We start from the raw sequence: 18,339 nt of genomic DNA on the forward strand, positions 1-18,339 counted from the left end.
AAGAAGATACATTTAATGCATAACCAGACTGAGATGATTGACGATGACATGCAGAAAATGCCGTTCCGGAAGTTGAAGTTGAAGTAGGCTCCAGATGGATGTTATGTTTCTTCATTGCGGCTTCCAAGGCTTCCATCTTCTTAAAGCATTTAGATTCTAAGTGGCCATCTCGATTACAAAAGTTACAATGTCTATCAGTCTTCTTCCATTTGTTTTTATTGGGCTTATCATATTGCTGAAATGATCTTTCATCTTGAGGCTGAGTTGGTTTAGGACCATTCCTTTGAGGATAAGACTTCTTAGGATTCTTTGAATTTGGTTGCTGCTGGGCGGCTAACGCTTTTGTGGAAGAGTTTCCAAGATTAAGAAGACCAAGGTGTAAGAGTTTTTCTTGTTCTCTTATTAAGGAATCACAAAAGGAGTCAAAGGAAGGGGGCTTGTAGTCTTTGCCTTGACAAATGAAAGCTTCCCTGGTAGAATGGAAAGTGGAAACAAATACAGAGTAGGCTGGTCCTAACTTAGTAAGGATGGAATAAATAAGGTTACCATCTTCTTTCTTAACTTTAACACCTTCCAAGAGATATCTAAGGTCTTGAATTTTGACAAGAAATCTTCAATGCAAGAAAAATTATTAGGATCCAAAGTAAGCAGCTCATTTTCAAGTTGATGGGATCTAATTTCATTTTTAATCCCAAAAACTTTAGCAAGTTTTTCTAATGCTTCATGAGGAGTTTCAATTTCTGCAATGTGGAATCTAAGATCAGGAGAAACAGACATTCCTATCAAACCACGTGCTTGATCTTGTCGATTTTCCCATTTTTCGGCCTTGTCTTCATCTTTGGGTTTCTTCTCTTGGTCTGTGGCTATTCTGAAGAGACCTTTACTTCTAAGTAAATCTCCCATGTAGGCTACCCATTGGAAGTAGTTAGTGCTGTCAAGAATGACTTGGCATGGACTTTCCATTTTTGAAAAACAACTGAAGCTGAAGATGCTGAAAGTAAGTGGTCCAATGGATAGATCTCGAAAAAATAGGCGGTTTTAAAAAAAACGGCTCTGAAAAAGGCTTCCGGATGAAGAAGTTATGGCTTTTTGAAAAAAAATTGTTGACGTTGCCGGCAAAGTGCGCGAATGTGCGGGAATGAAAAAATCCGCCCCCACAAAATGGAGACTTGAACCCAAGACCTCTACTCTCTTAAAAGGTCTTTGAACCAATTGATCTATACAAAATATTTGAGAGAGAGAGAGAGAGAGAGAGAGAGAGAGAGAGAGAGAGAGAGAGAGAGAGAGAGAGAGAGAGAGAGAGAGAGGGGGGGGGCCTCGATTTGCGTGCTTGCCTTGGGAAGACTCTTTTCCCCTACAAAACACAAAACACAAAACCCAACACGAATATCCAAAGAAAAACGAACCTTACGGCTCGAAGTTAGCTTTAGCCAAAAAACTAGAAATTTAAAAAAAATCTCAAAGTTAGCTTTTAGCCGAAAAACTAAATATTTTCCTCAATGTTTCTGATTTTCCGAGATCACACTAAGGTGCAGGGAAAAGAGCATACGCATGAGAAAAATCCTTTCTTTCTGTTTCTGATTTGCCCAGATCGCACAGAGTCGCAGGGCAAAGAGCATACGCAGAAATGAAAGGTATAGATCCGGGAAAAAAAAGGCTAAATAAACCGAAACCGAAATAAGCAGAGAGAAAATGACAGTAAACTGCAAAAAAAAACACTGTATACCTCCCGATCTGAAAAATGACGCAGCTAGGGCTACCGGAAACCTTTTCGCGTGAAACGAAAGGGGTTCCTCACTGAAACAGATGCTCCGAATGCAACAGAGCAGTCCTCTCGGCCCGAAAGCAGTCAGAAACAGCAGATCTAGGAAACGACAGCCGCATGCAGTTCTACCGGCTTCAGATTTGGATCACCAACGGACGCGGCCCTCAAATAGCTCTGATACCATGTAGGAATTTACAGGGTAAGTTCCACAGAAGAATACCAAAAGGACACCGCTCACAACCAGATCTCAAATCAATACACCAGTATTTTTGACGTGGTTAAAACCCTCAGAGTGCAAGGAGGGAAACAGTCCACGGCCTGTCCCAACGTGGGTACAGACAATTTATTAATCAAAGAATGAAAATTTACATAAGCTTCTCTCATGCACGGATTACCCGAACAATGACCCTCCATGCGCTTTAAATAGAACTCATGGACCAATCGGGTGTCAAGCCACGGATCAAGTGTCGGTAATACCGAGGTGAGAGTGAACCGTCGGATCACTACATATCGTGACCGTCGGATTGTAAGTTACAAAATGTACAACGGTAAAGAAACACACTTTACCTAACTCTAACCTAACTCTATACTAGACCAAGTTGAACTTAACTATATCCTATGTGTCGGAATATCCTAACACTTTGGATGATGGCTATTTTGTTTGGGCCCACCTGCAGTCCTTGCTGAGATATGGAAAGACCTAGCACAGTCCCTTCAATCATTAAGAATTCACATTTTTCTGGACTGAGAGACAGGTTCATTTCAATGCATTTGCGTAATACTTTGCCTAGGTTAGTTAGGGATTCTTGAAAATCATAGCCATAAGGTGTAAAATCATCCATATAGATCTCTACAACATCATGTACTAATTCAGCAAAAATACTCAAGACTTCTCTTTGGAAAGTGGCAGGAGCATTGCATAAGCCAAAAGGAAGGACCCTATAGGCAAAAGTACCCCAAGGACAGGTGAATTTTGTTTTATGTTGGTTTTCTAGGCAAATTTGGATTTGGTTGTACACACTCAATCCATCTAGGAAAGGAAAGAACTTCTTCCCTGCCATGCCATCTAGCACTTGGTCAATGAAGGGTAGCAGAAAATGATCCTTCTTTGTGTCTTTGTTCAACTCCCTATAATCAACACAAATCCTCCACTTACCATTCTTCTAGGGAGCTAACACTAAAGGAGAGACCCACTCACTGTCAGAGATAGGGTAAATGAACCCTGCATATAACAATTTTTGAAGTTCTTCTTTGACTATGTCTTTAAGGGCTGGATTCATTCTCCTTTGTGGTTGCCTGACTGGATTACAACCTTCCTTGATGTATATATGGTGAGTACACACTTAAGGGTGTACTGCCTTCATTTCCTTGTAGCTCCAAGCGAAGGCTTCTAGGTTTTCTTTCAACATATTGCATAGCTTTTCTTCTTCAAGAGTAGACAAAGATGGGTTGATTTTCAAAGTTTTCTCTGGGCCAAATGTAGGTTTTAACCCCTTACAGAAATTACCTGCATATGAATTCTAAAACACAGAAAATGAACAATGGGAGAGCATAACATATAAAACACATATACACATATATTTTCCCCTGGGTCCCAAAACTGGGACTACCAGCTTGATTTTTCATTATGTTCCTTTCAATGGTACAATACATATTTATACATGCCGAAGCATCCAATACCATGGACTGAAAAACAAATTTTTCCGAGGCACTGCCCCTGACCCCATAGAGTGGGGTTACCTGCACCCCTCAAACCCCCTATTCCCCCCCGGCTACACAATCAGTGCAATGAAGGGGGGGCTCCACCCCCCTTTTAACCCCCAAGTTAACTACGTCAGCTAGTCATGGAAAGAATATAACACAACCAAACATTCTCCCACTTGTTTTTTTCTTTCCACAGGGGGCCATAGGAGAGCTTAGCCATTTATCCAGCCCTGCAATGCCCATTGTTTCTCTACACCAAGAGAACTTCTTAGAGCTTGAAGATTTTGTCAATGCATCTGTAGTATTCTTCAAAGTGTCCAGCTTTACTAGCAACACCTTTTTGTCTTATATCATATCCCTCACAGAGTGATACTGAACATCAATGTGCTTAGTCTTTGAATGATATGCAGGGTTCTTTGCCAATAAAATTGCACTTTGGCTATCACAGTCTATACTTATAGCTCCCTATACTAACCCCATACTTGAACACAATCTCTGCAACCAAACTGCTTCCTTGCTTGCATGAGTTGCTGCCATGTATTCTACCTCTATAGTTGATAGTGCCACTACAGATTGTTTCATACTCATCCAACTGACTGCACCTCCAAATAGGTTAAACACATACCCACTTGTAGATATTATTTGATCCAGATCTCCAGCCTAGTCTGCATCAACAAAGCCACGAGTATCCAACACTCTGTCCAATCCTGGTCTTCCTTGGTAGCACAAACCATAATCACTAGTGCCATGCAAATAATAGAAAACCCGCTTCACTGCTGCCCAATGCTCCTTCCATAGTTTTGACATAAACCTACTCAATCCTCCCACTGCATGTGCAATGTTTGGTCTAGTATATACCATTGCATACGTCATGCTACTGAATACACTTTCATATGGAACATGGGACATGTCCTCTTCCTCTTGTTGTGTCTTGGGACACTATTCAGCAAATAACTTTACACCTACAGGAATAAGAACCTTCACCGGTTTATTATCTTGCATATTAAACCTCTGTAATATTGTCTCGACATACTTCCATTGGTTTAACCAGAGCTTCCTCTTTGTCTAATCTCTTTTAATTTCCATGCCCAAAATATAGTTTGCAGCACCAAGATATTTCATGTCGAATTTAGAGGACAAATGGGTCTTCAAATCTTGGATAATTTCTTTGTCATTTCCAACCAGCAACATATCATCCACATACAAGACCAGATAAATAACATGGTCACCTAATAATTTAAAATACACACAGTGATCTGATTTGCTTCTGGTGAAGCCAAGTCCCTATATAAATGTATCAAATTTCTGATACCACATCCTTAGCAGCTGTTTTAACCCATACAGAGACTTTTTTAACTTGCATACCAATTCTTTCTTACCCTTCACTATAAAACCTTCAGGTTGCATGTAGATCTCCTCTTCTAGATCCCCATGAAGAAATGTTGTCTTCACATCCATCTATTCTACCTCAAAATCAAAAGTAGCAGCAATAGATAGAAGTAATCTAATAGAAGCTACCTTAGCAACAGGAGAAAAAATATCACCAAAATCAATTCTCGGCACCTGGGAATAACCTTTTGATACCAACCAACCTTTGTATTTCTCCACCTTTCCTTATGCATTTGTCTTCTTCTTGAACACCCATTTGCTGCCAATGGGTTTCCTTCCAGCTAGCAACTCCACCAAATCCCATGCCTCATTTTTGTGCAAAGATGCCATTTCATCAACCATGGCCTCTTTCCAGAGTTTTCCATCCTCAGAATCTACTTCTTCCTTCATAGTTCTGGGATCATCATCAGTAATATATAAAGCAAAATTTGAATAGAAAGTAGATGGACAATACCTTTCTGGTTGTCTTCTTTCTCGAACATATCTTATCACACCTGGAGTTTGTGGCTCTTCATCTTCTGATTCCTCGTTTGTTGTAGAGTCTGAATCTTCCTCCTTAAGCTCAAACTCTATCTTCTCAGGTTCCTTTGGTTGGACTTCATGTTTAATAACATCTTTCACCTCTCTGAACACCACATCTCAGTTGTACACAACCTTCCTTGTTACTGGATTCCAAAGCTTATAACCCTTTAAACCATCCTTATACCCAATAAAGATGCACTTTCCAGATTTACTATCCAACTTTGTTCTTTTCTCCTTTGGAACATGTACATATGCATCACATCCAAATACCCTCAAATTTGAAAGAGAGGGTTTCCTACTAGTCCATACCTCTTGTGGATTCTTATCCTCCAATGCTGATGAAGGTGATCTATTGACCAAGTAACATGCAGTCTCCACTGCCTCTGCCCAGAATTCATGTCCTAACCCAGCACCACTAAGCATGCTTCTTTCCCTTTCCATCAACGTCTTGTTCATTCTTTCTGCAACTCCATTTTGTTCAGGTGTATATGGAGTAGTCTTCTGTTGTGCTATACCACACTTCTTATAGAATTCTTCAAATTCCTTACTGCAAAACTCTCCACCGTTATCTATCCTCAGCACCTTTATCTTATTTCCTGTCAGGTTTTCCACCAGAGCCTTAAATTCTTTAAACCTATCAAAGACTTCAGATTTCTTCTTAAGGAAATATATCCATGTATTCCTTGAAAAGTCATCTATAAATGATACATAGTACACAGACTTACCTAGTGAGGGAACCTTCACAAGTCAAACATATCACTATGCACAAGCTCTAATATTTGTTTCACCCTCTTACCACTAGAGGGGAAACTCACCCGATTCTACTTCCCATATACACAATTTTCACATAAATCAAACTCCAGAGAGCTATTACTCATACCTTCTACCATAACTTTACCATGAAGTATTCTAAGGCCCTTATCTCCAATATGTCCAAGCCTTTGATGCCACAACATATTCTTTTCTCTAGAGACCACTATATTTTCTGCTCCACTTTTCGGAACCACAGAAATGTTGCACCCATCAACAATAGTTCTACCTTGTAGCTTGTACAGAGTTCCATTTCGAGCTCCCCGCATCAATATCAGTGCCCCTTGAACCATCTTGCAGGTATCCTTCTCAAACACTATTTTTAAACCTGCATCATCCAAATTTCTTACCGAAATCAGATTTCTGGCTAATGTAGAAATATGCAGAACACCCGGAAGTGTTATAACCCTTCCACCTTGCAACTTCAACTTTACTTTTCCCTGGCAAACGATTCTAGCCTTCCTTTCATCCCCCAAGAAGACATCACCACCATCATATTTCTCATACTTGTAGAACCACTCTCTATGGAGAGTGAAGTGAAAGGATGCATCTGAGTCAATCAACCATGCCTCATGATCTACATGTGTACTTGAAGAAGCCAAGTACACATCCCCATCATCATCTAAGGTGGTTTTTGCCTCTGCAGAAGGAGCATCATCAGATCCCTTTCCTTTATCAAGAGATTTAGATATACATTCCCTTTTTTAGTGCCCTTCCTTTTCACATTTCCAGCACCCCACTTTTACAGGTTTTCCTGGAGATTTAGATCTCCCTCCAGATATAGATCTCCCACTTGATGAATTGTTTTTGTTTCTATTCTAGGACCGTCCTTGTACAGACAAGGCATCACCATTTTGCCTCTCCATATTTTTCCATCTCATCTCCTCTGTCAGCAAGGATGAGACTATTTCATCAAACTACAAGGCAGTTGTATTGCTACCTATTGCAATAACCAGGCTATCCCATGAATTTGGTAGAGAACACAACAAACTGATGCACTTATCTTCATCTGAAATTTTAATATCAATAAATAATAATTGAATTACCACAGTATTAAATATGTTTAGATTCTCTGTCACCGAGTCTCCATCTTTCATCCTTAGGTTATACAACTTTTTCCGCAGGAACAGTTTATTCACCAGAGACTTAGACTGGTACAAAGTCCCTAACTTGTCCCACAAAGCCTTCGTCGTAGCTTCCCCTGATACATTCAACAATACTGAATCAGAGACACACAACTTTATTGTTCTCCTTGCCTTCCAATCCAACTTCTTCTATTCTTCATCGAACACTCCCGTTGGTTTAGTACCTAGATCTACCGCAACCCACTGATCTTTATCCACCATCAGATCCTCCATCTTGAGTTTCCATAACTCAAAACTCTGACCATTAAATTTCTTGATCTCTATCTTTCCACTATTCACCATCCTCTTTCACCACCAGAATCGATCCCACAGATCTCCCACTGAACGGGCTCTACCATAGGCCCGAGTGAAACCCCTCAGCAACAAAGGCATCCCCTTAAGCCAAAACAACACTGATACCAAATGTAGGTTTTAACCCCGTACAAAAATTACCTGCATACGAATTCTAAAACACAAAAAATAAACAATGCAAGAGCATAACACATAAAACACATATACACTGATATTTTCCCCCAGATCCCAAAACCAGGACTACGAGCTTGATTTTTCATTATGTTCCTTTCAATGTTACAATACATATTTATACATGCCGAAGCATCCAATACCATGGACCGAAAACCATCACGTCCAAAACCATGTACGAAAAATCATGCACAAAACCATAGGTAGGTCTGCCCAACCTAATATAGGGTCCAAAAACAAAATTTTCCACGGCACTGTGGAGAGATAAAAAGGTGTATTTTGAACTCCTAATTACCTTCACATTAATTATCAACCCAGGGACAACTTTTTATTTCAAGAGTGTACTCAGTCTGAGGCGGCTATTTACTCAAAAGTAATGTTTTGTAGTATAGTGCTTAAAAGCTACAAAAGTAAATGGCTGCATGTCTACAACTTAACTACTTCAAAAGGCTAAATCACACCAAGCATTGCATCAGTCGAAGGTTCGGTAGCAATAACTCATCCTTTCCATAACTGATGAGAACAAATCTGAGGTCTGGGAGCTAGGTAGCAGATGCTGGGGCTCACTACAGCCTGAGATCGTCCTTGATGAATGTAAATGAAATGGCAAGTAAAGGAAATAACAATGAAATAGAACAGCACATCAGCCAAGGGTTTGGTGGCAATAACCTATCCCTTTCATAACTGATGGGAGTAGATCAGAGGTCTGGGAGCCAAATAGTAGAAGCTGACACTCACTACAGCCTGAATCTGTCCTTAAGAAATGGCAAGTAAATGAAACAACAAATAAACAATCTTGAAATAGACCAGCAATTGAAATCAAACAACACGCAGAAATAGAACACCATTAACTAATAATGAATACGAAACAACGATGGAAAGTCAAATACAAATGCATAACAACTTAACACACGGCACACCTCAATAGCAATCTGATCTTGGTAATCCACTTGTCAGTCTTAGTTATAAATAATACGATTGTCTTTTAGAATGGAACAACAACGTTCATAGATTCAACAATCGCAAGGAAATATAATTTCTAAGATGAATTCAATAATACCAATGGTCAAATGTTACAACACAGACATTCCATAATTGAATAGCAACGGTATCCTGTAAAAACCATTTATATCAACACTTAAAGAAACAGCAATGCGTTGCAAAATCAATATGATATTTCTGTCTCAGAAAATGAGATTACGTGACAGAGCTGTGATGTAAAATAATAGAACATACTAGATTACCAAGTAAAACTGATAAGCAAACCACGCATAAAACAAAAGAATATAATATACAGTAGCAGCAGCGTACTCCACCAGAGGCTGGACCCTTAGCCGCCAGCGGATGCTGCTGGGTTACTTCAGATAAACAGAATGAACAACAACTCCCAAATCATGTATTAATCATCAAATTGTGAAATCATTACAATAACAAAAGCTTGAGGATTACCACATGCAACAATCCCTTCTTCTTCCTATCCTATCATGAAGCCTTGCTTCTAAATCTCTAATTCAAATCATCAATTCTCCATTCTCTTAGCCATCCCGAAATCTCATCTCTATTTTCATTTAAATAGAGAGATCATAGAGAGGTTACAAATAGAGATAAGTACAAGATTTACATTACAAAATTGGATTGTTTCCAACCAATTGATAAACAAGAAGATATATTTCCATCCAGCTTTCAACAAGAGCAAGACGAATTTGGCTTTGCAGCTGAGATTTGGAGGACGGTCGTAACAATAAATCTGAGAAAATCGTGCTCAAAGAGCCCTGCGCTTCTCTCAGTACAAGCTGAATTTGGGCAAACCGTTCTTTGTAAAAGTTAATTGGGTCCGTTCTGGACAAAACCCATGTTCCAGATTTTCCAGATTCTGCTTCATTTGCTCAGAATCTCAACCGCAAAACCGTCACTTCTTATTCCAGCGAATTTCTGAGTTGGCACTTTTAATGATCAAATCTTCAATCTGGAAATTATCTTGAAGGCTAAAAATGGTGAATAATGTTATAACTGATTTATTAAAACTATCATTGATAAAATCATGCATAATCATCAATTTATTAGAAATAAAGGAGAATAAATAATATTCATTCATAAGAGCATAAATCATTATGAAATGGATTTAAATAATAAATTATAATAAATGACATGATGAAGAATAATAGAAATGGGTGGAATAAGTGTTCAAAAGTAATAATAATAATGGCATATTAACGGCCCAATATACCCCCACACTCAATATGTTGCATGTCCTCGTGCAACGAAAACTGAATATATTGCATGTCCTCATGCAACCCAAAGACAAAACCCATGTGTTAACCAAGCAATAAAAATTTGTTCATCCCAACTCATGAAATGGATAGAACAAATGAATTCTTCCGTGTTGGTTCAGGTGCACAGCAACATTAAATAAACACAGAATTAACACAGCAGAATAATCAAGCACATAGGAGACAATTTTTAACGTGGTTCACCCAACCAATCTGGGCTACGTCCACCAAACATAGGCATCAGGAATTTATTAATCAAATTGGAGATTACATCAAGAAATCCTCACACTCTCTTAGCAAATCATCTGAATGATTGCCTGTTATATAGCCTAGAGAATTTAACAGCCTCATTAATTCCCTCACATCAAATATAGGAGGCATTAACTCCCTCCCAACAACCTGGAATTAATCTAGGACCTGAATTCCTATTGATGTCACCAGCTGAGATTTTTCCTATTTCATCCCAAACAGAAAATCTCAACAATCTCCACCTTGACAACAATTCGCCTGATGCCCTGTTATTATTATTTTATCTTTTCTGGAAGCCAAGAGAAGCCAAACACCAGCGTAGCTTCTCCAACAAAACTGGTTTCGTGAACATGTCTGCACAGTTTTCCTTTGTATGCACCTTTTCAAGAGAAACTCCCCTTTCAGTGATAACCTGTCTTACAAAATGATATTTGATTGGAATATGCTTTGATTTACTATGATAGGCCAGATTCTTAGCCAAATGTATTGCACTTTGACTGTCACAAAGTAACCTGATGTTGTCCTGTAACCTACCAAACTCACCAAGCAAACCTTTCAACCAAACCGCCTCTTTGCAAGCATGAGAAGCAGCAATGTATTCTGCTTCAGTAGTGGATAAAGCAACAATATTCTGTAGCTTTGACATCCAGCTTATAGCTCCACCTGCAAGAGTAAAGACGTACCCTGAAGTTTATCTTCTCTTATCCAAATCACCTGCAAAATCGGAATCAACATATCCGCAAACAAATTCACTACTCTTATTGTAAGAAATACAATAACTATTTGTGCCTCTCAAGTACCGAAGCACCCATTTCACTGCTGACCAGTGTTCTTTACCCGGATTTGCCATGTACCTGCTAACAACCCCAACTGCATGAGAAATATCTGGTCGCGTACACACCATCGCATACATCAAACATCCTACTACATTGGCATAAGGAATTTGAGACATATAATCCTTTTCTTCATCTGTATTAGGACATAAACTCGAAGAAAGCTTAAAATGGGAAGCTAAAGGGATCGACACAGGCTTCACATTTTTCATACCAAACCTCAAAAGTATTTTCTCAACATACTTTTGTTGTGATAGCCACAGCTTACCATTGCTCCTGTCTCTGAAAATCTCCATGCCCAAAATCTGTCTTGCCGCTCCTAGATCTTTCATATCAAACGTCCTTGCCATCTGAGTCTTCAACCTGTCGATTTCTTCAATGCTTTTGCTTGCTAAAAGCATATCATCAACATATAACACTAAGATAATGAACATGCCATTATTTAACTGCTTAAAATAAACACAATGATCATATTCACTTCTTACATATTTCTGACTCAACATGAAAGAATCAAACTTCTTCTACCACTGCCGAGGCGACTGCTTCAGGCCATATAATGACTTCTTGAGCCTGCAGACAAATTTCGCATTGCGATGCTGAACAAACCCTTCCAGTTGTTCCATATATATTTCCTCATCTAAATCACCATGTAGAAATGCAGTCTTAACATCTAACTGCTGCAACTCCAAGTCAAACAAAGCCACTAATGCTAACACAATTCTAATTGAAACAATTTTAACCACTGGTGAAAATATCTCATGAAAGTCTATGCCAGCTTTCTGAGAAAACCCTTTTGCAACCAGTCTCGCTTTGTACCTGTCTTCCGTATCATTCACACCCCGTTTCAGCTTGAACACCCACTTGCATCCCACAATTTTCCTGCCTTTGGGAAGTTCAACCAGATCCCATGTACCATTCTTACCTAAGGCCATCATTTCTTCCTTCATGGCTGCTTTCCATTTGTCACTATTTGAACCTTCTACAGCTTCCTAATAACACAAAGGTTCATCATCATTAGCGATCAAAGCAACTGAATCATCATACCTTCTCGGACAGCGTTTGATCCTTGTAGATCTCCTTAAGAATGTTTCTGGTGCTTCCACAACTGGTTGTCTATCAACTGTAGGAATTTCTTCATGATCGCCATCTAAGACCTGTTCATGTCCTCCATCTGAACCCTGTTCATAATCTGATTCTGAAACCTGTTCATGACTAGAATCTGAACTATGGTCGTTATGACTATCATTAGAAATGCTGTCAAACTGAGTATGTTGGAAATCAGATACATCATCCTGTTTCAATCTTCTATCTAACTGTACAAGAGAGGATTCATGAAACTTTACATCTCTATTGATGATGATTTTGCGGGTAGTAGGATCCCACAATCTAAATCCCTTTGTTCCATCACCATACCCAACAAAGATATACCTTTTCGATTTCGGATCTAATTTAGTTCGCTGATGTTTAGGCACTAGAGCATATGCATCACAACCAAACACTCTGAGTTTAGAATAGTCACAAGGGTGTCCTGTCCATACCTCTTGCGGAACCTTGCAGCCTATTGCCGTTGATGGAGATCAGTTTATCACATAACAAGCTGTTGCCACCGCTTCCGTCCACAACTCCTTTTGCAACCCGGCGTTACTCAGCATACACCTTGCTCTCTCTAGAAGAGTCTTGTTCATGCGTTCAGCAACTCCATTCTGCTGAGGAGTATAAACCGTGGTCTTATGTCTTTCGATCCCTGCATCCTTGCAATAGCTGTCAAACTCCTTGGAGGAAAACTCACCACCATTGTCAGTTCTTAAACATTTTATAGTTCTACCAGTGCTGTTTTCTACCAATGCTCTAAATTGCTTGAAAACTGTAAAAACATCAGACTTTCTTTTCAACATGTAGACCCATACTTTCCGAGAAAAGTCATCAATAAATGACACAAAATATGACGAGCCACCATATGACGTTGTAGGGGCTAGACCCCACACATCTGAATGGATATAATCAAGTATGCCTTTACTAGTATGTTTGCCTGTTTTAAACTTTTATTTACTTTGTTTACCAAACAGACAATGTTTACAGAAATCCAATTTTCCAGATCTTAGATTAGGAAGTAACTTTCGGTCAGCCAAAATTTTCAATCCTCTTTCACTCATATGCCCCAATCTTTGATGCCATAAGTGAATGGAACTACTGTCATGTTCAGACACAGACACATGATCTAACCCAGTTCTACCTTCTAACTGAAATAGATTTCCTACTTTCTTAGCTTTCATAACTAGTAAGATGCCTTTGTAAATTTTCATTTCTCCACCTTGAATTACAGTTTTATATCCATTTGAATCAAGTGCTCCTAATGAAATCAAATTTTTCCTTAGATCTGGTACATGCCTCACATCAGTTAATATTTTTGTTGTCCCATCAAACATTTGCAGTTGTATGCTCCCAATTCCCACAATATTACATGTTACATCATTACCCATGTACACAACACCATCATCAATTGATTTATATGTTGTAAACCAATCTTTATGTATACACATGTGGTTAGATGCCCCGGAATCTAACAACCAATGTTGATCATGTTTTGAAATATTAACTGACAATACCTCATCACTCATACCTGAACCGGATACTGAACCTGTATCTGTGGTGTTGGCTTCCTTCTTTTCTGTCGAAGAGCCTTCTTTAGCAGCCTGCTTTCGCTTCCAGCAATCCTTTTTCAGATGTCCAGCCTTGCCACAATGTCAGCACTTCACCTTTGGCTTCTTTCCTTTGGATTTTGAACGAGAGTCACTATGCTTTCCCCCGGAGTGTCTCTCTCGTGAGCGACCTCTGGCCATCATTACCTCTGATGTAGAGGTGTCTGCATTCGACCTCTTCCTCGTCTCCTCAGCCAACAAGGCTCCAACAACATCGTCAAACTCAAGGATTTCAGATGTACTAAAGCTTATAGAAGTAACAAAGTGATCCCATGATTCAGGCAATGAGCACAATAAAGTTATTGCCTTATCCTCTGAATCAAATTTCACATCTAGACTGTCTAATTGCACCAATAAGGTATTAAAAACATTCAGGTGATCAGCAATTGAGGTACCTTCTTTCATCCACAAACCGTAAAGCTGCCATTTCAGGAGAATCCGATTTGTCAAAGATTTTGTCATATAGAGCTTCTCTAGCTTCGACCACAGGCCTGCGGCAGTTTTCTCTGACACAATGTTGAACAGAACATCGTCCGCCAGACATAACCGAATTGCACTCAGAGCTCTATCGTCCATCTCATCCCATTCATCCTCTGTCATGGAAGGAGGCCTTTTGTTTTTCCCCAACAATGCTTTCGCCACACCTTGTTGAACCAGCAGATCGTGCATTTTCACCTTCCAGATCTCAAAATTATTCTTGCCATTAAATTTCTCAATTTCAAACCGGGCACTTTGAGTTTTCGCCATTTATATCAACAAAAAACACAATAATCTCCAATATCCAACCAGCAATTTAAAAAAAAAAAAAATTGCCTATGCCTTTGAAACAAAATATCTTCCCTTCACACAAAACTTTTCTGCCTATGTCTTTGTACCTTTGCCTTTATTTAAAAAAAAAAAATATTTAAGCCCCCCTTACACTTTTAAAGCCTTTTAATTTGAAAAAACCATGTTACATAACCCTTATAACTCCCTTTTTTGTTTAAAAAACATAATTACGTACTCCACCACATGCGTTCACCATCATATAAAACAATTGTTCATATAAAACAATTACGTACTCCACCATCATATAAAACAATTGTTCATATAAAAAACTTTTAGCACCAAGCTTTTAATCTGAGGTAACCAAAAAATGACACGCTTCAACGCTGGGCACTGATTTGATTTTCGCAGCTAGTTTTCTGATATTTAAGATTTATGCGTTTTGTTTTCGGTGAACATTGATCTACGGTCACTTAAAAAATACGCATCAGCAATTTTAATACGCACCATTAAATAATTCGCACCAGGTTTCGGGCAATTTAACAACGCGCAGGGGTAATTACAAAACGCGCAGGCGCCACACCAGGCAATTTAACAACCAGCAATGTAAACGCAGCAGGTATTGTTGATGTAAACGCAGCAGCAATTTTAATTCATATGCACCAGCCTTATGTAAAACACAAAAAACAGCGCACCAGCATGAATTAACACCACGCGTTCAGGCTCCACATACCAGGTCAACAGCGTGCTCAATGCGTGCTCCACAGCTCCGTGTAGGTATTACAGCACTCAGTCAGCAACACCTCTAGCACCACGCTCCCTGAGCGTTCCAGCTCTTCACGCCGAAAAACTGCCAGCAATCCACTCACGCAGAGAATCCTCCTCTCAGCACCAGCACCTCCAACATCCTCTGATACCAATTGTTGGTTCAGGTGCACAGCAACATTAAATAAACACAGAATTAACACAGCAGAATAATCAAGCACATAGGAGACAATTTTTAATGTGGTTCACCCAACCAATCTGGGCTACGTCCACCAAACATAGGCATCAGGAATTTATTAATCAAATTGGAGATTACATCAAGAAATCCTCACACTCTCTTAGCAAATCATCCGAATGATTGCCTGTTATATAGCCTAGAGAATCTAACAGCCTCATTAATTCCCTCACATCAAATATAGGAGGCATTAACTCCCTCCCAACAACCTGGAGTTAATCTAGGACCTGAATTCCTATTGTTGTCACCAGCTGAGATTTTTCCTATTTCATCCCAAACAGAAAATCTCAACATTCCGTAATTATTGAATATTCAATCTTAGCAATCTTGATAAAGGCATAACAATGAAGTTGCAGCAAAATATGATATAAGTAACAACAAACTTCATTAACCATTTTCTCAAAAACTACAAACCAACTTTTGTTGAAATGTTGCAAGTAAATTTACAATATATGAATGCCTCTATGATCCAAAAATCAAATCGTTTTGATGCACGGATCATGAGATATAAACAAAATGGCTATAGGTGAGAGTGCATGATTTCCGAAATTTTATGAACCAATATTTCTTGAAATTGTCTGGGTTTGTATTAATGATACGTCTGTGTTTTCCAAAAATCACAAGAATTGAGTTCATAGCTTTAAAAATATTATGGAAATCAATTTCTACACTGAAAGTGTATGCCTTAAATGAGAAAGAAAATAGAAAACATCCATCATGCGTAGCAATTCCTCCCCCTCTTTGAAAAATTAGCATGCCCTCATGTGATGCTAGAAAACAAATAGAGGTGGTTGCTACTATCTGTTGAATTCTATGCTTGGTGTAAAACAACATGGAATAAGGGAGGTGTTGAGAATGAATAAGAATAGCAATGGATGATAAAGAATATGAATGGCATGGTCATAAGAAAGAAATGAATGAAAGCAACACTCCCCCAAACTGAAAGATGATATGTCGGTGAAAAATGGGAAGTGGTACAGATGTGGAGTGAAGGATGATAAATAATGCTCAAAATGGGTGTTCATGAAATTCTCCTAAATTCGTAATAAATCAGAAAACTATGCGATTTTACCTCAAGTTTTACCTCCAAAAATATGGAATGACATATATGGACTGGCAGTTGTTGAAGCTAATGTAGGCAGAGTTGGTGCTGAAAGTGATGCAAAAGGTTGAATCCAGGTAAGCACATCATGTCTGAAGAATTGTTCACGTTCATGAGTTGCTCGAGCCGCTTCTGTTAGTTGCAATCATGTGGTCATGCTGTGAATAGAATTCTGTCCATACTTGTTGTTCTCATGTAAACAAAACACTATTTTGCATACAATGTTCTTGAATCCATAGTGTTAGCTTTGAATAGCGACAGATAAGATGCATGCAAAATTTCAATTAGAAAAACTTATGTATACATGCAATACTAATATGTTGTCAAATCAACAAGGTATGGCAAAGTGCAGTAATCATATCGCATGCAATCCCATAATGCATACATTCCCCCCTCCAATTGGAAAATGGGTTCCATAACGATAAAGCATATGAAAGGGGTGGTGCTGACGGCAAGGCAATGGAATGAACAATATATCAGTAAATGAAGCAGAGTACACTTATCAATGATAGGACAGCGAGAGTTATGGTTATAATGAGAGCAGAGTATGTAAAGATAGTTATGAATAAGAGATAGGACGCTTTGGATTGATGATAGTTTATGGAAAACGAAAAAGGACAACAATATGCTAAAAAGATGCTTTGCTGACGGTATTCTAGCTGAAAATGATGTGATTGATCATAAAACAGTTTCTTATGCATAAAGGTTCAAAACAGGGAAAAAGTTAAGGAAATAACTTCTCTGATAAAAGAAAAAAATAAGAAAAGGGTATTATAATAATAATTGACGATAAGATATAACTTCAATACCATAAGTAGAGCCGCTGCTACCAGCAGGCGTCCATAGCCTCGGTAGGGTTGCTTTTTAACCCATATGAGCCAGGATCCTCAATTTATAAATGGAGAGTTACAATGTTGTTCTACAGAAGAGATCAGTGTGTTGGCGTGGTAACCAGATAATCACACTGCCATTCACTGGGATGTAGCAAAAGTGATCAGGGCGGCTCATGATGAGACCTCCTGTTCCAAGGATAATTTGGCTATCAAATGGATCATAACCCTGGTGTGGTGGCCATAATGGGAATGTCACTTTGTTACAACCTTATGAACATGGTAGGCTGGCTCGTAATAAGACCCCGTATCCTCCATCTGCGAACAAAATTTTGTTATTATTACATATTTTTATGATAAAATGAGCGAGGCTCAGTACTCCTTAAGAGTAGAGATGGTGGAAGAAGTTGAACATGTCAATAGAAAAATATACTCATAATCTCATTTATTACAGACAGAGAAGATTATAACTAGGAAAGGTGGAACCAGCATGGTAATAAGATGATCAATCAATATCATGTTCAACAGAAAACAATGTAGTAAAATAGTATATAAATAATTGTGTCCCTTTTGAAAATAAGCTATCATCAAGGAGTTGTCCTATTAAAGATCATAACGTGAACGATATTAACTCGCTTCAATAGAATCCATAATTCTTGTCCTTATAAAAGTAGTGTACTTCATGCCATGAAAGGGAGTCAGTAAAATGTGGTTGAGATGAACTAAGAATAATTCCACAAGAGGAAGGAAGGGTTGCTCTCGAAAATAATCCCAAAGCATTGCTCTTTTGAATG

Source organism: Pinus tabuliformis, chromosome 9 (genome assembly GCF_031772625.1).
Source record: "Pinus tabuliformis cultivar Carrire ecotype Pingquan chromosome 9, CPIR1, whole genome shotgun sequence".
Classification (NCBI taxonomy): Eukaryota; Viridiplantae; Streptophyta; class Pinopsida; order Pinales; family Pinaceae; genus Pinus; species Pinus tabuliformis.